Source organism: Eschscholzia californica, unplaced genomic scaffold (assembly GCF_041429995.1).
Source record: "Eschscholzia californica isolate CP2 unplaced genomic scaffold, dmEscCali1.0.p SCAF_6, whole genome shotgun sequence".
NCBI lineage: Eukaryota > Viridiplantae > Streptophyta > Magnoliopsida > Ranunculales > Papaveraceae > Eschscholzia > Eschscholzia californica.
Window position 1 is genome coordinate 7881334 of NW_028238483.1, and position 27937 is coordinate 7909270.

Here is a 27937-nt window from a genome sequence, read left to right on the forward strand (position 1 = left end):
CAGATTTCAGATCTGAAAAACAGAAAAAACAAACAGCACCGAAGGCTCTGTTTGATACGTGGGAAAGAAATTGGATGTGAAAAGCAAGTTTTTCTGATGGAAAAGAAAATCAAGTTTTTCTGAATACAATTAATTTTGAGGTGTTTGATAGGAACATAGAAAGGGAAAATGACTATCTAGGTTTGAAAAATTATCATAATAATAAAAAAAACCATTATCTTTTTCTATTAGCCAGAAGTTAGCAAAATATTATGGGTATTGATAAACAAAGTTAAAAATAATATGGATAATTACTCATCAGGTCATTTCTAATTTTTTATCCCAAAATACCCTTATACGATAAAAACACTTTCTCTCTCTAAAGCCTTCTCTTCTCCTTCTTCTCGTTTTCTCTTCTTCTGTTTCAGATCTTAAACGCAGCTAAATCTTAAGCTTTAACAGCTTCCATGGCGGCATTTTATCCTTTTCTCTGTTTCAACAATGGCGTTTTTTCTTACAAAACCCATCTTCTGGTTTCTATTGATTCAAGATTTACAGAAATCCACTAATGGCTCCCGAAGATTTATTCATGTGCAGTTATGGCTGCCGCAACTGCTCATGTCTCTGATTTTACTGAACGTGTCTACGTCGACGACCTTTTTCGTTTCCCCCCATTTTCTTCTTCTTTTACTCAATCAACTCAGAATACCCAACCAGATAACCCTAAATTAGAAGTGAAGTAAGTAGCTGAAGAACCCTAAATTAGAAGTGATATGTTCTTCCGTTTAAGTGCTCTTTTATATAAGAGTCTAAATTCAGAAAATCTTATGAATCTTAATGCTTTTTGCAGCGAACATGGAGTCTATGAATTCATTGTTCGTCGTCTTGCTTCGACCAAACATTTTGAATCAATTTTAAGAAATATTTGGACTTCATAAGAAATTGCATGACATTTTAAATAAAGGATTCATGGTCGACTATGGAAAGTCGGGTATGTTTGAATAAGCCCCTAGACGTTTGATGAAATGTCTGACTTAAAATGTGATCCAACAGTAACATCTTTCAATGCCCTTGTAAATAGTTGTTTGAAGAGTTTGAATAAACTAACTTATTTATATAATAATGGATAATGGAAGTTGTGAGAGTTTCTTATTGTGCATGTAGGGATGTTATATTGGTGATCAAGGACTAACAGTTGTGGGGCAGTTCTGTAAGCAACTTGAAGATATTTATTTACGATTTTGTGAAGGCTTTATCGATAAAGGCGTGGTGGAATTAGCTGTTGGTTGTGGTAAGTCCCTCAAATCTCATGGAATAGCAATTTGCGACAAAGTTACTGATATTTCGTTGGAAGTTGTTAGGTCTAACTGTACTTCTCTTGAGACCTTGATTTTGGATTCAGAATTCATGAAAAACCAAGGGGTGCTCTCTATAGCTCGAGCTTGTCCATTCTTGAAAGTTTTAAAGTTACAGTGTATAAATGCTATAGATGAGGCTATGGAAACTGCGGGTACCTATTGTTTGGCATTGGAGGTTCTAGCATTATGCAGTTTCCAGAGATTTACTGACAGGTTAGATACTTGTGTCTTGTTCACTGTATATATCTTATTTTATATAATGATTTCTCATCCTAAAAATAAACTAAATACAGAAAGCAAGCTCAATATTGACCAAGGATTTGGTTTGTCTGAACAAATATTGAAGAAGGAATTAGGCATTGCCTTGAGTGAGTTAATCCCCATAAGCCTATGCCCGGTGTCTACAATGAGATGATGCATCCATAATTAGGAAACTAATGAAAGAAAAAGGGATAGTGAAAATGCGAGGTTGTAGTTGGGTTCAAGTGAAGAATAAGGTATGTACTTTTGTAGCAGGAGATAAGAAGAACGATCTGAGCTATGAAATCTGTGACTTTCTAGATGATTTGGGAGAGAAGATGAGGCTAGCTGGTTATTTACCCAACACGGGTTACGTTCTCCAAGATGTGGACGAAGAAGAGAAAGAACAAGTTTTGTGCAGTCATAGTGAGAAGCTTGTCGTTGCTTTTGCTATACTAAATTTGAATGGCTGAATGGCGAATCATCTATACGTGTGTTCAAGAACTTAAGAGTTTGTGGAGATTGCCATAATGCCATCAAGTTCATGTCCATGATTGTTGGGGTTCAGATCACTTTAAGAGATTCCTTAAGGTTTCACCATTTCAAAGATGGAAATTGTACATGTCGAGACTTTTGGTAATCACTTAAATTGATTCACATATTTTTTAATACAGGAGAGAAATGTGAATGAAGTTATTAAGAGAAGAAGTTACATCGCCCTTGTGGAAGAAGACATAACAAGTTATTAGGAGAAGAAGTTTGTACAATCTTGCAAACTGAGTTTGCAAAATCGCAAAATCAAACTCAGTTTGTAAAATCTAAAATTCAAACACACTTTGCAAAATCTCATGTTCAAACTCAGTTTGCGAAACTTCAAGATTTCATAGATACATATTCTTAGTTTATATTCTTAATTTGCAAATCGAGTTTGCAAGATATGCAACCCAATATTATATTTTGCCAAGCTTGCAAATCATGTTTGCAATCTATATTTTGCCCAGTTTGCATTATGCAAACACATGTTTGCAGTTTACATTATGCAAACACGTTTGCATAACAGATTGTTGCAAACACGTTTGCAGAAAAATGTAAAGGAAAAAATGCCATTTTTTCTGGATTTTTTTTTTTTGAAAAAAAATATTGAAAGTGGATCTTGTTAGGAAGCTAATGAAAAATCATTTCTAAATATATAATTTTCATAGAAATCCGACATCTCAAACAAAAGTTATATCGATTTAAAGTTTAAAGAAAAATAAAAGAATTTTAGTTACACAAAATGACAAAAAGGGGTATTTGTTGTAAATTTGTCGGTCTATTTTCTTCAATGTGAATCAACATTTGCATGCAACTTAATGGAATTAAGAGAAGGGGAAGAGATATAGGTAATGGGCTATACTAAAACAAAGAGATGATCTTGAACCAAACTATATTAGAAGAATTCTTTCCAAACCTTTTCCATACACTTTCTCATCTCTTACAAACTTATATCAACAATACACAAAGTACATCTATTTATAGGGTGGGAGAAGTAATAGGATGTTGACACATACCCTATGTGTTGTCACTTGCATGGTGTGTTGTCACCACCAAGATGACACTTTGCATATGGAGTTTTAGAATGGTGACACATAACCTCATGTGTTGTCACTTGCATGATGTGTTGTCACAACCAAGATGACACTTTGCATATGGAGCTCCCATGTAGTGACACATCTCATAAGGAACTACCACAAGATGACACCACATCAAGGTGGCATTATAGGAATGGTGGGCTGCAATAGATGAGTTTGGCAAGAGGAAGATAATCTTAAAGGCACCCAAAACATATACTAAACCATTAATCTTATGGGCATCCACATCCCTTTGCATAAATGATTATATGGGCAACCACATACCATATAACACTCCCCCTTGGGTGACCATCACTTGAAATAATTGTCTCATTAAAAACCTTGTCAGAAAAACCCAGTGGGACAAAATCTGATGAAGGAAAAGAGTACAAATAATAGATTCCGAGTGACGATGGATACGCTAAATACTGCCTCGTTAAAACCTTGCCAGAAAAACCCATTGGGACAAAAACTGGACGAAGGAAAAAGAGTACAGAGCGTAGATAGCGATACATGAACCTGCACATGATAATAGACTCCCCCTGATGAATATCATATCTTGGAACGATGTAGTCTTACATCATCAGGCTATTCAAGCGTCGCATTCCGATGCCATCGACCAATTTTCTGAACGCTGTAGTAGGCAGAGACTTTGTAAACAAGTCAGCATAATTCTCACATGATTGTATCTTCTGGATATCAATCTCATTATTCTTCTGGAGGTGATGTGAGTAAAACAATTTAGAGGATAGTGCTTAGTTCTATCGCCTTTGATGTATCCTTCTCTGATCTGAGCGATGCAAGCTGAATTATCTTCGTGAATGACTGTGGGAGAATTTGTGATTGAATCAAGACCACTTGAGCTTCTAATGTGTTCAATAATGGATCTAAGCCATACACATTCTCTTGTTGCTTCATGGAGAGCAATAATCTCTGCATGGTTTGATGAGGTAGCGGGCATACTTTGTTTACTAGATCGCCATGAGAAAGCTGTACCTCCACTTGTGAATACATAACCTGTCTGAGAAATCCCTTTGTGCGGATCAGAAATATAACCGGCATCTGTGTATCCTTTTACTTGAGAATCACCGGATAAGTTCTTTGAATAAAACAATCCCATGTCAGTTGTTCCTCTCAGATATCTTAAAATTTGCTTTACTCTAACCCAATGCCTCTTAGTAGGTGCAGAGCTATATCTGGCCAATAGATTTACTGCAAAGGCAATGTCCGGTCTAGTGCATTGAGCTAAGTATGATAATGCACCAATAGCACTCATATATGGTACTTCTGGACCAAGGAGTGTTTCGTGCTCTTCTTTGGGTCGAAATGGATCTTTCAGAGCATCGAGAGACCTAACAACCATGGGAGTACTAAGCGGATAAGAATTCTCCATGTTAAAGCGCTTCAGGACTTTTTCAGTGTATAATGTTTGATGTACAAGTATGCCACTTGTGCTTCTCTCAATTTGTAAGCCAAGACAGAATTTTGTTTTTCCGAGATCTTTCATCTCGAATTCTTTCTTCAAATATTCTGCTGCTTTAGAGAGCTCTTTTGGAGTTCCTATAAGGTTGATATCATCAACATATACTGCAAGAATAACGAATCCAACATCTCCTTTCTTGATAAATAAACATGGGGAAACGAGATCATTAACATAACCTTCCTTGATCAGATATTCACTAAGACGATTGTACCACATTCGTCCAGCTTGTTTCAATCCGTATAAAGCTCGATTAAGCTTTAGTGAATACATGGTACGTGGGTTGCCTCCAGGCAATTTAAATCCTTCAGGGACTTTCATATAAATGTCAGTATCTAATTTTCCATATAGATACGCAGTGACCGCGTCCATTAAATTCATCTCGAGTTCTTCTAGAACTGCTAAACTGATCAAATATCGAAAGGTTATTCCATCCATAACTGGAGAATATGTTTCTTCATAATCGATCCCTGGTTTCTGCAGGAAACCTTGTGCCACAAGCCTTGCTTTATAGCGAATGACTTCATTATTCTCATTTCGTTTTCTAACGAATACCCATTTGAAACCTACAGGGTTTACATCTTTGGGTGTCAGGACTACAGGTCCAAAAACGTTAGGTTTTGACAGTGAATTCAGCTCTGTCTGGATTGCTTCTTTCCATTTTACCCAATCAGTCCTTTTCCGACATTCCTCAATAGAATGTGGTTCATAATCATCATTTTCAGTGATAATATCAATGGCTACCGAAAGCGCAAATATATCATCAATGATTATGTTATCTCGATTCAACACTTTACCATTACAAGCATAATTTATAGATATCTCTTCATTTGGAGATAACTCATGCTCTTCAAGAGCTTCTGCCTCTTCTGGGGCTTTACCCACTTCTAGGGGTGTATTTGTCGTTTCTTATGGAACATTACTTGCTTGTGGTTGGTTTTTCCTCTTCCGGGGAACTATATCTTTAGAACCGATTGGTCGTCCACGTTTCAGACGTGCTTTGGACGATTCATTTGCTGCAATATTTTTATCGTGTCCTTCAGGGACATCTATCCTTGCTGGAACATTTGCAGCAGGTATATGTGACTTTGTCACTCTCGCTGTGTCATTAAATGCGTCAGGCATTTTATTAGCAATCTCTTGTAGATGTATTATCCTTTGTACTTCAACTTCAGATTGATTAGTACGAGGATCAAAATGAGACAAATTTGGTGTAACCCAAGAAAGTTCCTTTTTGGTAACATTTGCTTCAGGCAAATTTACTCCCCCTAATGGCGGGAAAACTGTCTCATCAAAGTGACAATCGACGAAGCGTGCAGTGAAAGTCTCACCCGTCAGGGGTTCGAGATATCGAATAATAGATGGTGTATTAAAACCAATATATATTCCTAGTCGGCGCTGAGGCCCAAACTTTGTGCGTTGTGGGGCTGTAATAGGAACATATACAGCACATCCAAAAATACGCAAATGAGATATGTTTGGCTGCTGGCCTTGAACATATTGCAAAGGTGAGAATTGATTATTCGAAGTAGGACGTAACCGTATCAAAGTTGCAGCATGAAGAACTGCAGGTCCCCATGCAGTAACCGGTAATTTAGTCCTCATCAACATTGGTCTCGCAATCAGTTGGATATGCTTAATGAATGATTCAGCTAGACCATTCTGTGTATGAACATGAGCTACAGGATGTTCAACATTAATTCCAACTGAGAGACAATAGGAATCAAAAGTACTCGATGTAAATTCTCCTGCTCCATCTAGACGAATTGACTTAATCGGATAATCAGGAAAGTGAGCTCGTAAACGAATTATCTGAGTTAATAACTTTGCAAACGCCTGATTCCGCGTCGAGAGCAGATTTACATGAGACCATCTAGTTGATGCATCGATTAATACCATAAAATATTTAAATGGTCCACACTGCGGGTGTATAGGGCCACATATATCACCTTGAATCCTTTCCAAAAATTTGGGAGATTCGATATGTACTTTCGTCAGGGATGGGCGAGTAATAAACTTCCCCAGTGAGCAACCAGTGCAAGTAAACTCCCTATCTATCAGAAACTTCTGGTTCCGAAGAGGGTGTCCCTGAGAATTTTGTATAATTCTACTCATCATGGTAGATCCTGGATGTCCTAGTCGATCATGCCAAATTTTATACGTATTTGGATCGTGCAACTTCGGGTTGACAACGACATATGATTCAATTGTTTTAATCTCTGTAAGATATAACCCAGAAGAAAGAGCTTCAAGTCTTTCCATAACACGCTTCTGGCATGATATACTCGAGGTGATATATAAATATTCTTTATCATTCTCAGACCCGGTCTCGACGTGATACCCATTCAAACGAATGTCTTTGAAACTCAATAGATTCTTCAGTGATCTAGTCGAGTACAAAGCATCCTCAATAATTATTTTCGTACCACGGGGCAATAATATAGTAGCTCTTCCGGAGCCTTCTATAATGTTTGATGAGCCGGCGATAGTAATCGCATTTGCCTCACATAATTTTAAGGTCGAGAAATATTTTGTATTTCGAAGTATCGAATTTGTGGTCCCACTGTCTGCTAGACAGCTATCTTCATCACCTTTAGATATGTTTCTTCTGGAATCCATACCTTTCATAATATAAGATAAGATTCAAACCACAACTATTTATAACAGAAACAAAACTATTACAGATACATATAATATACTATCTAATATCTAACAGACAAAAGTTATTATAATATAGCATTATAATAGATAAAAAAGTTAATACACTAAATATTAAATATATCATCAGTTTGATTTTCTCCTTCAGGGAGATAATCTCCAACACACAATGGTGGATCAAGTTCCATGTGGTTCATCTGTGGTGCAGCTTTAGATTTCAGAGATGCTTGGTATAGGTCCACCAAATGTCTCGCCGTACGACAGGTACGGGACCAATGACCTTCCATACCACAACGGTAACAAGCTTCTTCACGAGCTTTGGGAGGGGTATTATATTTACCCTTTACTTTATCAGGCTTTCTCGCTGCATAATTCTTTGAATTTTCTCCCTTTTCCCACTTCCAGTGGTAAGGGGTTTGCCTGTTTCTCTCCCATTTGTTCGTGTGGGATCCATGTTGGTGGTTTCTTCCGGAACCACGCTTCCCTTTGTAATTTTGTTTCCTTCCATGATCTTTTGACAATATTGCATGTGCTTCAGGCACAGGTACGGACCCAGTTGGTCGAGATTCATGGTTATGCAATAACAAATGGTTATTCTGTTCATTGACCAAAAGACAGGTCAGTAACTGGGAGAATTTAGACAAACGTCGCTCTCGGTATTGTGACTGCAGGACAATATCTGAGGCATGGAACGTACTCAATGTTTTATCTATCATCTGTTCATCAGTGATAATATCTCCTCCCACTTTTAGTCTGGAAACAATTTTACAAAGGCTGGAATTATGAGCAGAAATGGAAGAAAAATCTTATAGTCGAAGATTTATAAAATCATTTCGAGCTTTTGGAAGGATGACCATCTTCAGGTGATCATATCTATCTTTTAAGATATTCCATAAAGCCAAGGGATCTTCCACATACAAATACTCTGACTTCAGGTCATCATGTATGTGACGTCTCAAAAAGCTTAAAGCATGAGCCTGTAACATTTCATCTGCATTATTCCCTTCTTCAATTGTGTTCAGGAGATTTTTGTATTTTAGATTCAGTCTAGTTTCGACTGCCCACTCCATGTAATTCTTACCTGTTATATCTAGAGCTGCAAATTCAAGTCTAGCAAGGTTAGACATTATGAAATATGAATTAAAATATTATACCTCTTACCAGACGGAGTAGCGGCTTAGTTTGTTCGATATTTCACCGATGTTGACTTCGGCAAATGAGCAGAGTAACGGCTTCTTTCAGCTGGCTAGAGACTCGTGCTGATAACGTGTTGTAAATTTGTCGGTCTATTTTCTTCAATGTGAATCAATATTTGCATGCAACTTAATGGAATTAAGAGAAGGGGAAGAGATATAGGTAATGGGCTATACTAAAACAAAGAGATGATCTTGAACCAAACTATATTAGAAGAATTCTTTCCAAACCTTTTCCATACACTTTCTCATCTCTTACAAACTTATATCAACAATACACAAAGTACATCTATTTATAGGGTGGGAGAAGTAATAGGATGTTGACACATACCCTATGTGTTGTCACTTGCATGGTGTGTTGTCACCACCAAGATGACACTTTGCATATGGAGTTGTAGAATGGTGACACACAACCTCATGTGTTGTCACTTGCATGATGTGTTGTCACAACCAAGATGACACTTTGCATATGGAGCTCCCATGTAGTGACACATCTCATAAGGAACTACCACAAGATGACACCACATCAAGGTGGCATTATAGGAATGGTGGGCTGCAATAGATATGAGTTTGGCAAGAGGAAGATAATCTTAAAGGCACCCAAAACATATACTAAACCATTAATCTTATGGGCATCCACATCCCTTTGCATAAATGATTATATGGGCAACCACATACCATATAACCGTATTTTAGTATTTGCACACTTTTTGACCTGAATAATAATTTTCAAATGTTTTGTGTTTTCCTACTCATTTTCAATATTATTTTGACCTTTCTAGAAATTACCCCAAACAATGGTACCTTTAGAAAATGTAATACTAATACTGATTGGGCTTAATTGGGGTTTCAGAAGGCACCTTTATACTTTTTGTCTTGATATTGTCTTATCCACCTAGAGGGACCCACACACAAAGAAAGAGAGAACAGATCTGTAGAGAGAGAGAGAGATTGAGAAAATAAGGAGAGTGGAAAGAGCAAATAGAGAGAGAGGGATCAGATCGGCGAGAAAGAAATGTTCGTTAATGGCGGAAACCTTCGTGATTTATCAACAAGGATCTCGGGGATGAAAATATCACACAAGGAGATGAGTATACTCATCATTATAGATGCTTAAATCATCAAAATTGAGAAGTTTCATTATCGTCAAAATTAGAAGAAAAATTTGACGAAAAAATCATCGTCATCGCTTTAGATCTCAGCACAAGAAATTGAGTATATTCATCATTATACAGTAATAAATCATCAAACTGAGAAATTTCATAATCATCAAATTTAGAAGAAAAAATTTTCAGTGGAACTTACCCTCACAAACCCTAACATCCACCACCCTCTTCTTCCCTCCCTATTTAAGAATGTTTTCAGAAAATAATTAAATCTGCAATTGGATATGAATCTTGTCGAAATCGAATCAATCGTGAATTAGAGAATGTTAATCCAGTATAAATTAGGAATCATCTTCTGGTTCTCTTCTCTTTCAATTGTGATTAGGGAATGTTACTCCACTTTTCAAAGTTCTTCTCTCTTCCTTCATGGACATTTCAATGGTAATTAGAGAATGGTAGATTTCAGAGTAATCTAAAAATAGAAGATTAGATGAGATTCATGAGAAGAACAATGAGATTCTTTCATACATGAATCAAAGATTGATATAGAGAGATAAAAAACGAGAGAGAGAACACAGGAGAGAGAGATAGCATGGGAGGAGAGAGATCGTGTTTTATGAGATAGTGGGAAAATCTTTTTCCCATCTTTTTTATGGGAAAATTTTAAGACTCTTTTTCCAACCTTGTTTTCCTATGGAAATCCACTTTCTCATTTATTTGGCACTATCAAACAGTGGAAAATCGATTTTTGTAAGAAAAACGATTTTCCCACTTCACTCTCATGTATCAAACAGACCCTAATAGAATTTTGAATTACTTCCAGCTTACTCTAATTTAGGATCAGCTTTCCACCTAGCTTCCTAGTTTATCGAAAATATCCAGACGGTCTTCTTTTTACCGTTAACGTCAAAAGGCCGTTAGCGTTATATTTTCTCTTCGAAAATTATCTCGATTTTAGTTCTCTGACTAATTTAACTCTATATTTCTCTATTTTTCTAAAAAAATTATCTCACTCTCACCATTTCTTTCTCTTTCTAAAAACTCTATCTCTCTCTAAAATCTTTTCAGAGAGAGAAGAAAAGTGAAAATTAAATCAAAAAGATTTCTACTTGGATGATTATGATTATGTTCTTGTTGTCGTTGTTGTTGATGAAATAAATTTAACCTAATAATTTTGTTCGATCTTTTACTGGTCTAAAGGAGACGAATAGATGATTTTATTGTTGTTTTTGGATGATTCTTCGTTAATTTAAGAAATCGGTGGAGGTGGAGTTAATGACCATGGAACAACTTGATTTTCAGCGTCTTCATCATCATCAAATCGTTATCATCAATGTTATAAGATTTATGGTGTCAGCGATTGACACAACTATCACAGATGAAAAACACCATCATCATCAGATTCATGGTGTCGGCTATTGACACAACTATCACAGATGGAAAACATCATCATCATCATCATCAACGTCTTCATCAACATAAAATCGCTTTATCTGATTCACAATAAGTCCTTGTTGGGAATCACATAATTCACATTCTTATCTGATAAATTAGAAAACACCGAAAGGACTAACCTATATGCTTTCCTTTTATCAAAATTAAAGTTTCTGGAAAGAAGATTGAGCAGTCGAGTCCGACTACTCCACTTTAATGGAGTCCTACTACATCTATTAGCAGTGGCTCTCGAACTGGTCGTTTTGGTGATTTTAACGAAGAGCAGAGCCGACCATTCATGAATTGGCCTAACAAATCTAGATTCAAAAAGGTTCGTTCACTTTGTCACTGAATCTACCTTTCTCTCCCAGATCTATTCGGATCATTACTCACTCATTGGTTGTTGATCGCCAAGGACAAATTTGGTCTAGTTCTTAACAATTGCAAAATTATGACTTTTCTTCGCTCTCTGAAAAGATTTTAGAGAAAGAGTTTTTATAAAAGGAAAGAAATGACGAGAGAGATTTTTAGAAAGAAAGTTATGTATGTCACAAAATTAAAAGAAGGGTAACTTTGGGAAGCCGGTCATAAACTAGGGGGTCTCATTTTGGAACTAACCCTGTAATTTTTTGGGGTTAAATCCAATTTGGCCCCACTATCAATTTCAAAATGCGATATTTTTTTCTGGCCCCCTACTTTATGACCAGCTTCTTTTTGTGGCTCTTATTTTTGTAAATTTAAAATTAGCCCCATTATTATAACTTCCTCTACTTACCGTTAAAGTCAATGTACCACTTCCAAAAAGACCCTAGTGTGTCAGCATGTATCACTCCTTCCAGTTTTTTCTCGTTCTCTCACTAACTTCTGTGCACGAGACCCGAAGTTAAATCTCTATAGAAGTGAAAGAAATAAAAAAAAACTAGTGAAAGAAATACAAAAAACTCCAAAACATTCAATTAATCTCACTCCCCCTCTCTCCAAGAAACTACTCTCTCTCTCTCTCTCTCTCTCTCTCTCAAAGTACTCCTTCATTTTGTTTTAGGTCTTTCAAATGCACCCTAATATTTTCTTAAAACAGTGGGTAAAAACTAAAAACGGAGTGTTTGGGATTTCTCATCTGATTTATTTCTTTATTGGGTTCTTTCAAAGAAGATGAAATGGAGTTAAAATGCAGTCGGGTTCATGGCCCTATCATTGTTGGTGCAGGTTCTTCTGGATTAGATGCTTGTCTTTATGATAATGGGGTTCCTTCTTTAGTTCTATAGAAAAGTAATTGTAGTGCTTCTTTTTGGCAATGTAGAACTTATGATCGATTGAATATTTATCTTCCTAAGTAATTTTGTAAACTTTCAATAATGGGTTTTCCTGAAAATTTCCATAAATATCCAACTAAACATCAGTTCATCTCTTACATGGAAATCCTTTGCATGGTTCAAATCTCAATCAACCCCAAGTTCAAACATATGTGCTCAAAGTGCTAGCTCTTGAACACATAATCATACTCAAGAGGCGATTTACCTCTTCACATGGTATAAGAGCTAAGTTTGATATTTTGTTTGAATACAAACTTATTTCATAACGTCAATTCCCGTTGATGCTTCCTCTGATTATGTTCCTACTACACCGCCATATTCCAATCCGGTGTTTGATGTTCATCATTCTGATTCACCTACTACGGTTCTTGTAGCGCCCAAATCTTCGAGTCAAAGAATCGTACGAGTTGGAGCAACGAGAAGAGCTAGTGATTTGTTTTGGAATTTGGTTTTAAATACATATTTCAGTTGATTCAGACGACCCATTGGATAGATCTCAAGAAATAATTAATTTTTATTGGTCACACGTAAAGATCGAATATTATTTGGCTATCGTTCCATATTCGGTAGTTTTCTTCGTTATCGAATTGATAGGAGTCATATATTTTCTTCATGGTTAGTTGTGGGAGGAAGAATAAACGAAAAGGTTAAATTTGGAGATGGCATAGGATATTTAATGGGGGTTGAATTAGTAAGACATAAAGATGATGGACTTATTTATGAGGCATGTATAATTTGAGGGCTTAAAAGCAAATAAAATTCTTGGGCACTTTATATGTCAACACTTGGCACCCAAATTGTCTTAATACAAAAATCAAATCAGTGCATGCGTGCCCACGTATTCAACAAAGTACCACTTTATAAGTTTTGAATTTCATCTTGTAAACGAGTAAAACATACATGGGAATGAAATTGGATTTTTAGCAGACAAGACGTAGGATATTTCATTCGCCTATTTCTTCGTGTTAGATGGTCCGAATTCAATGAAATTTTTTTCCGATAATCCTTTTCGAATCGATCTACATATCAAGCAGTTTGAAACTTTCTATTTTGTCTGAATTTGATGGTTTTACGACAGTTATATCGAAGACTGTATAGTTGGGTCTAATTTCTTTTAGGTTCATAATTTGAAACAATTATTCTTTAGTTTCTTAACATGATTTATGTTCAGGATCATGTTTAAGATATTATAGACTACTTTGGGGTGTCCATATATAGACGGGTTGCTGCTGAATAATTTTACGACTCAAATTTTATATTTGGATCAGTTTTATAATGAATTGGAATAGAGATGGTTATCCGAACTTTGTCATACTCTACATGAATGGATAGTTTCAGTTATAGATTCATATTATTGGGATTGTTATTTGATTTGTCAGCTTGCTAAGACTCTAAAATGTAAAACAGAGTTTTTAGGAAGTTGGTTGGTTTATATGCATTTCAGTTATTCAGCGGAACGTCTCAGTGAACTGTATAGTGCCGATTCCTAGTATAGGTTCATTCATTTTATGTGCAAGAGGACTGTTGACAGTTATGTAACTGTCGAATGACCGTTTTGCCCTTTTATATTTCAGTAGGACTAATGTACTGGAACAAGGAGCTCGAGGAGAGATAGAGCTTAGTCAGGAGCATCATTGGAGGCGCAAGAAGAGGTAGGATCCTATGAATTTTACTTGAAGCACGGGTATTCCCTGTTTCACCACTTATGGCATGGTGTGATATGATGTGAGTGTATGTTACGTGCTCTCTGTTATGGATGTTTATCTTTTCAAAACAAATTAGTTTTTCTGAAAAATAATCACATGGTGGCGGAATCGCTTGAGTTGTGTGATCGTTTTGTGTGAATTGTAAACACGTGGTGGCAGAATCGTTTTGTGTTTCGTGTATTGGTTATTTTTCGACGGGCATTGGTTGGTCCCCTTGTTTATTTTTATGTTATGAATTAGCCATGAATTATATCAAGGGTTACACTCGGTGCGTGCGCAGCCATTTGGTAACGACCATTCCAGTTTACCTAGAATGGGGTCTGTAGAGGATGGGAGTTGGGGTATTCCGACCCTTGGAGTTCCTTGAAGATGAACTCCAATCACTCAAGTCACTTCAAGATGAACTCCAATCACTTTTAGCTGTCGTCGTGGAGTTCCTTGAAGGACTTCATGATCGTTTCTTCTTAAGAATATTTTACGCATTCTGGATTTTAAAATCAATTTAATTTCAGTCTCCCCACTAATTCTCTTCGATGTCTTGTAACATTTGATTTCGCTTCATATGTCTTTCAGGACCCATTGACCAAACGAGCATTGGACTTGGTGATCAACATGAAGGACTATACTTTCTTCGCACGGATCTTAAGATTTGTTCTTTTTCAGTTTCTAAGACTTACTTATAGTTCTTTTGGTGTAAGGCATTGCCTGTGACATCCTTCTATTTCTAGTTCTAAGTATTTAATTTCAAAGACTCCATGTATGAAGTTTATTTCTTTCAATAAAATTTCTAGTGAAATTTGTCCGTTGTCTAAATTTTCACGTTTACCTTTTCTGTTAAGTACATCTTCTACTTCTCGTCTGTTTGAAATTCTTCATGCGGACTTATGGGGACCCTTTTCTACCCCCATCTCACTTCGGTTGTCGTTATTTTTCTACCACAGTCGACGATTTCACTTATTGTACTTGGATTTTGTTAATGTCAAACAAATCAGATACTTTCCGATTCATCTCTAATTTTTCTAATTTTGTCTCAACTCAATTCAATACATCTATCTCTCAATTGCTTCGGGACAAGGTACCATTCCCGTTCCAAATATTCAAACTTTACAGTCTGATAATGGTACGGAATTTATGAACCAAGATCTTCAATCTTGGTTCCGTGAACATGGAATCATTTATCAAACTAGTTGCCCTCACACTCCGCAACAGAATGGAATCGTCGAAAGAAAGCATCAACACATTCTTGAAGTCGCTCGTTCTCTTCGACTACAAGCTCACCTTCTTCTTTCATTGGGGTGAATGCAATCTGACGGCGGTTTATGTTATACCTAGACATATTTTAGATGGTATTTCCCCCATGAGAAACTATTTGACTCTCTTCCCAATTTCGATCATCTCCATGTTTTTGGTTGTCTTTGTTATACTAGACGACCACTTCTTAAATCCAAGTTGGATTCCCGTGCTTCTTCGGGAATCTTCGTCGGTTATCCTTGATCAAAAAGGTTGTCGTGTCTATGATCTTTCGTCTCGTAAAATTATAACTTCACGTGACATTTTATTCCATGAGGATAGATTTCCTATGATGTCTTCCAATCCCTTTGACCAATCTAATCCCATCACACGTACCTTATTATCAATCCCGATGGCGACACTTTCCTTTTTTCCCACTCTCGGTAAACTCTCATGTCTCGACCCACCAACCGACCCGTGCGGACACCCCTCGTGCCACTTTAGGCACCATGATTAGACATGACAATGTCCCATATGATTCTCTTAATTCGGGCTAGTTAGTCCTTTTCGAGCCGTTACTCTCATGAATTACTTGTTTTTCGTTCTCAGGTGTTTTTACAAGGTTCAGTGTGAAAAACAGATGAAATCGGGAGAAATTGATGTTGGGCATTTTGGTCATTTGGTGAAAATGGTAGCTTGGTAATTTTGGATAATTTTGGTGCTCAGATGAAAATTACAGTCCAAGACGAACCCAACGGCGAAGACGGAAGTCAATTTGGAATCCAGGTGAGCAAAATAGAATGGGTCAAAGTTTAGGTCAACATAGATCTTTCTGTAACACGTGGCGCAAATCCAAAGGACAATTTAAATATTTGGGTACACTTTCGGGATACTCAGGAAGGCACTCTGGATTTGTTTTAAAATCTTATCTGGAGTCAACACAAGGCAAGTTATAAATGTAGACTGTTATGATCTAACAGCTACTAAACAAGTGGGAGGGAATCTGATGCACCCGAAAAGGTTGCACACCCAAGCGGAGGTATCAAGTAGTAATCCGGCAAAGCCGGGATCGATCCAAGGATAGGAAGGTAGTTTGGATAACGAAGGGTCTTATCCCTCGGTCTAGATATTAAAAGCTAACTTAGACTAAAAAGGAGAGAAACAAGGATAAATGGGGGTTATGATATTGAATAAGTAATAAGAGAAGAAAACAAGTAAAGCTAACTAGATAATAAAAGTAAACGGGCGAGAGAGATTCGAGAGAAGTGTCGGAGGAACAAGAGTCGGGAGACGGTAAGACTCGATTCGGGCAACAAATAAGTGAGATAGGTGTCGAAGTCCGGGAATCCAAAATGATAAACCTACGACTATGTGTAGTCCGATTTGATGTGTCGAGGCACAATCGATATTCGACTCCTAAAGTAGATGTCTCTACGTACTATGTATATCCGGAGATCATACTTAGTCAAACAAACGTCTAAATCGGTTAATCCCGAGTCATCGAAAGTGTCGTCTAGTCACCTAACTATGTGAAGTGCATGACAAGACACATGAAATTATGACTTAGACTACGATCGATATCGAATACTTTGTTTCTTCTATTAACTATGCGAAGTGCTTGACAAGACACATGAAAATACGATCAAAACGATAATCGAAATAAATGAACATCAATTTATAATCAAAACATCAAATCATATTAAACATAGTCACAAATTCATCACATTTCATCTCATATAATCGACAAACTAAAGTTAGCTAAATATGGTGATTGAATAAGAAATGGAAAGGAAATGATAAGAGAATCCCCCTTTTCCGATATGGTTCAAGGCTAGGTTCGTCGGAAAATTTGAGTAGTTAAGGTGCAGCCGATCTCCCCTTAGCAAAATTCTGGGTTCCCCATAGCGACCACCATCATCTTCTCCATTTAGAACACAACCTCCATTAAAGCTAACCCTAGCTTTCTTTCTCTCTCTAGAAATTTCTTGTCCAAAATCAAATCAAACTACATGGGAAGCTAGCAAAGATGATGGGGAGCAAAAGCCCTAAGGTTTCGAACCAAGAAAGTGGCCGGAACACCCTTGAAAATCCGGCCAAAGTTGGAAGAAATTCGGCCAAAATGTCAAAGTCCGGCCAAGATTTAGTTGCAGCCGAGCCTTGGCTTGCTGCCCCGTACCATGTCGCGGCCCGTGAATGCTTCCCGAGTGCCGTCCCGAGCTAAGAGGCTTCCGTCCCGTGCCGTCCTTGAAGATCCCGAGCAGCAGCTCCATGAGAGCTTAAACCGAGCTGCTGCTGCAGCTCCATGAGAGCTCGGGTTGCTGTTGCGTCCCGTGCGTGCTGTCCCATGCTGGAGCAGACGCATCCCGTGCTCCTCCATAGCTGTCCCGAGCCTTGCTGCTTTGCAGCTTCTCCCGAGCAGCTCGAGCTACTGCCGTGCAGCCCGAGCTGCTACCGGCCAAGGCTAGGCCTTGCCTTGGCCGACACTCCTCCTTCTCTTTCTTCTCTTTTTCTCTCTCTCAAGTTCTACTTAGTGATGAAGAACCCTAACCCTCTTGCCTCTTTCTCTCCCTAACTCTTTTCCAAGGTTGAAGATGATGATCAATAGTAGATAGATCCCTTGACCCCTTTCTCTCACTTGTGTATACACAACCCTAGACTTAGTCAAGTTTGACTAAGTCTTAGACCATTTTGACTTAGACCAAAGAGGTGCCCATATAATCTCTATTATTCTCTTCCTCTTTGGGCTCTTGGGTTGGGCTTCTTTCTAAAGCAAGGGAGTGCCTTCATAGAATCCTTGTTTCAAGACCGAACCTCGGCTTCTTTCCTTCACAACTTCTCCGTCCGAACTCCGAATCGACTTCCGTTTTCACCGTCGGACTCGTCATTGACTTAACTTGTTGTTTGACTTCTGATTTTGACCAAAATACCCCTGGTCCTCTTTTCTTCCCTTTTGCCGCATAAGATGAAAATGTGATAATTCGCTCTCTTTATTCCGAATTACACGCCAAACCCCAAATAAACTACCTAGCAATAAAAACACATAAATAATTAGAAATAAAACTCGAAAAGAACTAACTAATCAAAGTTAAGTGACCTAAATGTGGCATTTTCACGCCACATCAACATCCCCAAACTTAGAATTTGCTAGTCCTCGAGCAAACAAACAAAACAAGACAATAAAGTAAACCTAACTCACTTTCGGAGGCATCCCGGTTGCATTTAGCGTATGCAACAAGCCTTTAAACCCTTAGGTTACCCCTAAAGGACGAGTTTTGTCTCGTGAGGGTTTCCAGTGAATACACCCACAAAGTTCAAGATTCCAAGAGATAAAAGAGTTGAACTATCGATGCAAATAAGGTAACGATCAACAAGTGAGAGACTTAAGTGTGTCAAACATATGAATCAAACCAATAAACACAAAAGCATTCTAAGAGTCTCCTCACTAATAGTTTCATACTTAAGTGCAAGTGTCCCATCATCATGAGCATCATCCAAGTCTAAAGTAACAAAACTTTGTTTCCTATCATAGCACATTTCGCCTCGACTTTGGCCTCACGGTCATACGCTCTTAAACATGAAATCACTCAAAATGGAACCTAATGGTTCACTCTCATGTGTGAGCATGGAATAAAGTAAACTCAACACATACAAAAATTAAATGAGGATATCAAGTTCTAAAACGAAATGATCTCTTAGGAATGGAAACAACCACTAACGGAATGGGGAAGCTCACTCTCCCTTCTCACCCACTCTACCCTCTAATAATGTCTCCTAAAGGTAAACGGATACAAGTGATGGAATGGAAGATGATGAAATCCCGAGAATGTCGACGCCTTCAATGATAAAAGAATACTCAAACAACCTTTAAACTTGACTTTTTGCCTTGAATACTTTATTTTCCACAATACTTACACAAACACAAAATAACACATATAAACACTTTTTTTTTTTTCTTTTTTCTTTTTAAGAGAACATCACATAAAACAAACATAACTCACACAATATTATATTCGTGCAATCAACTTTTTTTCCTTTCATACTTGCTTTTGACATTCTTCGTTCTTTTCTTCTCATGTCTTCATTCTCGGGATATAAGATGATGGATGGTGATGGAGTATCCGCCTCCCTCTAGTTGGCATTCTTATCGGGTTTCATGGACTACAAGGGCAAGGTTAATTCGCTATCCTAATGTCACTCCTAGTGGCTAAGGAAGTTGAGCACACGAGATCAAATGAGCTCTTTTATAAGTTACGAGGTTGAGTAGCTCTTCATTCTACTCGGAGTTAGCGCGGAAGAGTACACTCGAAGGACAATTTAGGCTTTGAGCTCTCACATGGGTTAAGTCTCCACTAATGACTACTCTAGGTCTCTTAGAGATGTTTCTTCTTCACTAAGATGTTACTCCCATAGTGTAACACAAATACTCAAAGTCTCGACTTTCATGCAAAGACCATTAGCAATCACAAAACCCATCAACTCGATACATATGCATCAACATCCTTAAAACTATCACTACAATCACATGCAAATCTACTCAAAATGTTCAAAAATTTTCAAATTTTGCCTAATTTGAACCTTTTTGTCTTTGAAACCCATGGTCATGCATTGGTTATGGTCATATCCCGCATCCCCAAACTTAAAACTAACATTGTCCTCAATGTTTTAAGCATACACTCACCAAATGAAAAGAGGCACATCAATTTAAAGAGAAGAGTGGAGAGATGTTACCATAACCGAAAGAGATAAAAGATGATACTACCAAGACTCATGTATAACGAGGTTCCAAGTTGATGCCAAGCTCACGCCATCCCCAAACTTGGAATAAACCACGCCTTAGAAGTAAAACATATAAGAAATGCTCCTAAAATATCCAAAAATATAATGAGAATGAAGCACATAAAAAGGAAGACCATATAAAATGACCACTCACACGGGATCACTCGATTGCATTTAGCTATGCAATTAGCCTTTGATTCTCTTGTTTTCACACAAGAGCACGAGTTATGTCTCGCGGAGGGTTTCCAGAGATGCTACCCACAAACATCAAAGGCCACCTTAATCGGCCTAACAATCATAAAGCAAAAGACGGAAGATTTGGGGGTCAACCCAAAGAAAGCTATATACAAAAGCTAAAAGTCTCACAAGAATATTAAACGAAAGAAGTGAAAGTGGGACTAAAAGCGAAAAGAAGCCATCCCCAAACTTAGTGGATGCACGGTCCACTAAGTGTGCATAAATGCTAGGGGCGACGACTAAAAAGTCGTCAAAAGGGTCGACATATAAGTGAAGTGGGAGGAGGTCAGTCGAAGGCAAGAAGTCATCCTTAAGCTTAGTGGATAGAATATCCACTAAGTCCCTAGACATGCTAGGGAAGACGTCCGAAGTGTCCCAGAAGGGGTCAACAACCGAGTCTGAGATCACGTGGAAGGTCGAACTAGACTCTAAGGGTAAGGCAATAGGCTCGGGGACCAAGTCAAGGTCCATAAGTTCCTTAGGTAAATAATCCAACAAGTTATCCGCTATCTCTTCAACTACTATGTTATCGACATCCTTTAAGGTATCGGGAGCCTCAAAGTTAGGCATAACACCTTCCATTCTACATAACTCATCCAAGTAATCACTAGTGCTAAAAATTGGAAAGTTCAATAACGTGTGATCCCCAAACTTGCTCATAGAGCTATCATCCTGAACATTACAATCTAATGTAGTCTGATCATAGTGAGATGACAATGGTCGAGGGAGTGAGCAACAAGGGTCATCGGCCAATTCCATCTCAAAAGGTCTATCAAGAGCTTTTCGACATTTAACTTAAGACTAGAGTCAAGTGTATTACCCTCACCATCATTCATAGTCTCCTCTTGACTTTGGGGTGCGCAAACCCCTTCCTCGTCGATGATAGGCTCCGACTCAATTCTATCAACAATATTGAGAATCCATTCCGTGATATCTTTGATTTCTCGATTGAATCTAGTTTGGTACTCTAAAATTGCTTGGAGAGTATCTTCATACATCTCCTCGTAATAAGGCACATGAGTATAATTAGACGAAGAATCTCGCGGAACACGGATCATGGGACAATACTCGGTCAAATGGTCTAAGCTCGCACAAATAGCACAAACCGGGTTAATGGTCTCCAAGGTCCTTTCTTCACTACCTTCATCTATATACATAGACTCGACTCTTTGAGTCGAATCATCGAGTCGGGAATTGTCATCCCTAAGTGAACCATTCATATATGCTTGTCGATAGTCACGAAGACTTCGACGCGGTCGATCAATACTAATGGAACTACGGTTATCATCAAATGACAAATCCATACATGAAGGTGTGGTCATCCCAAATTCTTGTCGATAGTCTCGAAGACTCCTACGGGGTCGGTTACCCTCATGCTCATAATCCCTAAGACCATATCCATCACGAGTCTGACCGACTCCATACATTCGTCGATATTCACCCATGGTCATCCTAGGTCGGTCAGACTCAACTCGCCTATTCCTATCACTAGTCGAACCATTCCTATATAAGTTTGAGTAGTCCTGATGACTTGTAGAGGGTCGACCAGTGTTGGAAAGAGTTCGCATAAGGTCATTCTCATCAAATGACCAACTTGCCATGATCTCACAATATTCAAGGATACTAACACACAATCGCAAAATGGGAGCAAACACTTATATACTAAACAATCACACACAAGTAAAAAGGATGAGATAGAATGCGATACTATCGAGTGCTCCTCTCGTTTCGTTCGCCTTTCTTCTTAAACTTCTCGATTCCTTCCTCTTCCTTCGCCTTTATGTCACTTTTGGCTCTTTTCCTATAAAACGTTACCAAAAAAAAAATGAAAGTAAGAAACTACAAAAAAAACAAAGAAAACAAGAACGTCTAAGTAAGCAAACAACACTAAACTAATGAACAAAACAAACAAACGATGTCCAAACTACTAAACCTATCCCCGGCAGCGGCGCCAAAAACTTGATGCACCCGAAAAGGTTGCACACCCAAGCGGAGGTATCAAGTAGTACTCCGGCAAAGTCGGGATCGATCCAAGGATAAGAAGGTAGTTTGGATAACGAAGGGTCTTATCCCTCGGTCTAGATATTAAAAGCTAACTTAGACTAAAAAGGAGAGAAACAAGGATAAATGGGGGTTATGATATTGAATAAGTAATAAGAGAAGAAAACAAGTAAAGCTAACTAGATAATAAAAGTAAACGGGCGAGAGAGATTCGAGAGAAGTGTCGGAGGAACAAGAGTCAGGAGACAGTAAGACTCGATTCAGGCAACAAATAAGTGAGATAGGTGTCGAAGTCCGGGAATCCAAAATGATAAACCTACGACTATGTGTAGTCCGATTTGATGTGTTGAGGCACAATCGATATTCGACTCCTAAAGTAGATGTCTCTAAGTACTATGTATATCCGGAGATCATACTTAGTCAAACAAACGTCTAAATCGGTTAATTTCGAGTCATCGAAAGTGTCGTCTAGTCGCCTAACTATGTGAAGTGCATGACAAGACACATGAAATTATGACTTAGACTACGATCGATATCGAATACTTCGTTTCTTCTATTAACTATGCGAAGTGCTTGACAAGACACATGAAAATACGATCAAAACGATAATCGAAATAAATGAACATCAATTTATAATCAAAACATCAAATCATATTAAACATAGTCACGAATTCATCACATTTCATCTCATATAATCGACAAACTAAAGTTAGCTAAATATGGTGATTGAATAAGAAATGGAAAGGAAATGATAAGAGAATCCCCCTTTTCCGATATGGTTCAAGGCTAGGTTCGTCGGAAAATTTGAGTAGTTAAGGTGCAGCCGATCTCCCCTTAGCAAAATTCTGGGTTCCCCATAGCGACCACCATCATCTTCTCCATTTAGAACACAACCTCCATTAAAGCTAACCCTAGCTTTCTTTCTCTCTCTAGAAATTTCTTGTCCAAAATCAAATCAAACTACATGGGAAGCTAGCAAAGATGATGGGGAGCAAAAGCCCTAAGGTTTCGAACCAAGAAAGTGGCCGGAACACCCTTGAAAATCCGGCCAAAGTTGGAAGAAATTCGGCCAAAATGTCAAAGTCCGGCCAAGATTTAGTTGCAGCCGAGCCTTGGCTTGCTGCCCCGTACCATGTCGCGGCCCGTGAATGCTTCCCGAGTGCCGTCCCGAGCTAAGAGGCTTCCGTCCCGTGCCGTCCTTGAAGATCCCGAGCAGCAGCTCCATGAGAGCTTAAACCGAGCTGCTGCTGCAGCTCCATGAGAGCTCGGGTTGCTGTTGCGTCCCGTGCGTGCTGTCCCGTGCTGGAGCAGACGCATCCCGTGCTCCTCCATAGCTATCCCGAGCCTTGCTGCTTTGCAGCTTCTCCTGAGCAGCTCGAGCTACTGCCGTGCAGCCCGAGCTGCTACCGGCCAAGGCTAGGCCTTGCCTTGGCCGACACTCCTCCTTCTCTTTCTTCTCTTTTTCTCTCTCTCAAGTTCTACTTAGTGATGAAGAACCCTAACCCTCTTGCCTCTTTCTCTCCCTAACTCTTTTCCAAGGTTGAAGATGATGATCAATAGTAGATAGATCCCTTGACCCCTTTCTCTCACTTGTGTATACACAACCCTAGACTTAGTCAAGTTTGACTAAGTCTTAGACCATTTTGACTTAGACCAAAGAGGTGCCCATAGAATCTCTATTATTCTCTTCCTCTTTGGGCTCTTGGGTTGGGCTTCTTTCTAAAGCAAGGGAGTGCCTTCATAGAATCCTTGTTTCAAGACCGAACCTCGGCTTCTTTCCTTCACAACTTCTCCGTCCGAACTCCGAATCGACTTCCGTTTTCACCGTCGGACTCGTCATTGACTTAACTTGTTGTTTGACTTCTGATTTTGACCAAAATACCCCTGGTCCTCTTTTCTTCCCTTTTGCCGCATAAGATGAAAATGTGATAATTCGCTCTCTTTATTCCGAATTACACGCCAAACCCCAAATAAACTACCTAGCAATAAAAACACATAAATAATTAGAAATAAAACTCGAAAAGAACTAACTAATCAAAGTTAAGTGACCTAAATGTGGCATTTTCACGCCACATCAGAATCTAACGCATGTACGTGCATCTCACCATGTCTTGATGGACCCAGCTCAACAACAAATATTTTGCCACACTAACAGAATTCACGTGAAGGCCGCCATCCTTTCCCAAATTCATTCCCTCCTTGGATTTTATTCAAAATCTTTTTCTTTAATTTATATCTTTAGGGACATTACAACAGAGGGAGATTTTAGTATAGAGGGATAAACTGAGAAAGAAATCTTCCCATAAACAAATTCTTTGAGAGAGAAGAAAAATCCTATTCTTTCTTTCATCTATATCTGTTTACAGTAGAGAGAGAAAGTAGAGGGAGGGCATGAAAGGAAGGAGATAGATGGAGATTGAGAGGTTGGATCAAATTTTATAAAGATGGCAAAAGCCGAATATTTTCTTACTATTAAAAAAAGTCAGAGAGAAGATAGAGATGAAGCTCGATTCGGTTAGTATTTTGGAGAGATATTCAGTAGCACACAGTAAAGAAGAACATGTGGGCTATGAAGTTCTTCTCTTATTTTCAGTTAGATATAGGAAGATATTCAAGGAGAGATTGATTTTCTAATGTTGTATTAGAAGACTGAGAGAGAGGAGGATTCAAATATTTTACAGTAAAGAGAGAAAAGGATTTATCTATATTGTTCTATTTAGAGAAAGAAATCAGAGGAAGATTATTTTGAAGATGGAAGGAGAAGATTTGGACTTTTGGTATCCTGAACTTTATAAAAACAGAGCTTCATGAAGGGAGTGGACATCTAATCTTTGGGCAATAAAACAGGGAGCTTTCTCCTTGAATCATTTTCTTCCTCTCAAAGCTTCATTGAACATTTAGAAAGAGATAGAGAGAGAAAGAGTCTGCTTTTCATCTTCTTTTCTGTATTTTTCTATGTTGTTCTTTTTGTGAGAGAAAGTTAACAAATAGAATAGAGAGAAAGAGTGACTTGTAGTGAGAGAAGGAGTAAAAACAGAGAGCTATAAGTTTTCAGGTTGAACAGAAATCAAAACAAAATTATCTCATTGATTTATTCATCTTTTTCTTTTCTTCTGATTCTCTTTATTTTTGTTAGAGAAATAAAGAAACAGAGAGTTAGAAAGAGAGAATAACAAACAGTGGAGAGAGAAAAGTCAGTTGAGGAAGACGAGAAAACTGGTTGAAAAATTATTTTCCCACAGAGAAATAATTTCCGAGAAGACGAGAAAATCGATTTCCTTAGGGGGCGCGTTTGGCTGCAACAGAGAAAATCAGCAAGAAAAGTTAAATCTTTTTTCCTCTTTTCTCTTAATTCTTCATACTTATTAGTTTAATTTCATGAATAGCTAACTCTCTCAATCTAGGGTTGATGATGAAACCATATTCGAGCTTTTAGAAACACAAGTTATTTGGTTAATTCTTTGAATGTGATTTAATGTTTAAATTGTTATAATTTGTCAAGTCGATTATCTTTTCACTATCTATGCTTTTAGGTTTGATGTATCGTGCTTAGGTTAAATCCTTTGACGGTACATACTTATTGATTGATAGATAGTAGTTTAGAAATTTATTTTTTAAATAAGACAATTACAATTTCATGTGTTAAAAATCGATTTTATCGAAAACATCTCCCGGAATTAGGATAGTTCATTATCCGAAATTCTGAGTTATAAAACGAGAGAGGTAGTCAGTTGATTTCGTGTGTTTAAAAGTGAGTTATTCGGTGGATTCCAAAAACCCTAGGTCATCTCCCCCCATTTGAGTTCATCTTTATCATTTGTTTTAGTATTTTATTATTTTATCCCAAAAACTCAATTTTAAAAAGAAAAACTGTGATACTTCCAAGTCTTAGAATAGGTTTGACTAGTCTCTTCAGATCGACCCACTCTTACCGGAATTATTACTTGACGCCCGTATACTTGCTGGTGTAGACCTATTTAGGAAACTTTCTAGGCCCATCACACCACATCCCTGCATGATACTTCTCCGGCTGTTATAGGCACCACGGGCCAACATACCACATCTCCTGCTTAGTCCTTCTGATGGAGATCCTCTCCCAGATCCCACCATTTACAAACGCTTAATTGGTCGTCCACTTTATCTTACGGTAACCCGTCCTGACATAAGCTCTGTTGTCAATAATCTTAGTCAATTTTATAAAATCAAGTATCGTTCACCTTCATGCTGCTCATCGCGTTCTACGCTATCTCAAAGGATCCATTGGCCATGGTTTTTTTCTCTCTGCCATAAGTTTTTTTCAATATCGTGCTCTGGCACATCCAACTAGTGAACTTTAATGGTTGAAGTATTTACTTCTTGATTTTGGCATTGACCGCACTTTTCCGATGACGGTTCACTGTGATAACAAAGGTGCGCTTCATATTGCTGATAATCCAGTTTTCCACAAACGAACTAAGCGTATTGAAATTGATTGTCACTTCCTCCGGGAAAAGATCAAGGCTAACGTCACCGTTCCTCGCTTTACACATACTCCTGAGAACTTGCAGATATTTTTACAGAACCCTGTGGAGCGGATGCGCTTAAGAAGATTATAAGCAAGTTAGACATCATATCTATTTCTGCTCCAACTTGAGGGGGAGTATTAAGGATACACGACCACAAGCCCATTCAACGATGCTCACCCCACCACCAGGCCCAACTCGGCATACACATCAAACCCTAATCGGTTTGATTAAGGAACCCCAAGATTTTATGTGAAGTTGTTGTGATAAGTATTGATTAGGATTCTAATGTATTTCATGTAATCTTAAGATTAGTTGATAAGTCTTTCTAAACCTATAAATACCCATGTAATCAATGAAGTAATACACATAAATATTTTCTCAGCACACTCTTTCTCTCTCATTCTCGGTTTCTAGCTCTCTCTCTCCCCCTCATACGATTATAATCATAACCATATTCAAGAGGTGATTTACCTCTTCACACAAAATATAGAATACATATCCCGGTGGCTCATCGGCTATAGGAGAAATGGCAGAACTTGTAATTCTTGAAATTTTAGGGATTGAAAATTTTCTTGGTCCAGTTATTCATACAAGTGGGTATAAATCTGAAGCTGATTTTAAAACCAAAAGGTTTTGATTGTGGGTAGTGGTAGTTCGGGAATGGAAGTAAGCTTAGATCTCTATACTCATAATGCAAATCCTCACATGGTGGTTAGAAATACAGTAAGTTCAACTCAAAATCATTAACATCCCTTTATTTATATTGAACTTTTTTTATTGATTTCTTCATCTGGGTATCTCTAATTTCATTAAAAATTTGATCTTTTAGGTGCATGTTCTACCAAGAGAAGTAATAGGGTTTTAAATATTTGGTATAGCCATGGCTCTTCTCAAATGGTGTTCATCAACATTTGTTGACAAGATTTTACTGCTAGTTTCTCACTTCAGTTTAGGAAACACGGAAAAATTAGGTCTTCGTCGACCTAAAACTCGTACAGTTAATCTCTAGAGAAATGTTAATGTTGAAGGTTGATGGACCCGAAAAGGGTTACAACTACAAGTGCATGGGTGTCAAGTTATAATACGTGGGAAGATGAGGCCGATCCACGAA

At 38.0% G+C, this 27937-nt stretch overlaps 1 pseudogene; it reads left to right on the plus strand.

The window, feature by feature from the left end:
• Nucleotides 1-12215: 12215 nt before the first annotated feature.
• LOC147531547 (putative indole-3-pyruvate monooxygenase YUCCA4) lies at nt 12216-27835 on the plus strand (annotated as a pseudogene).
• Nucleotides 27836-27937: the final 102 nt, after the last annotated feature.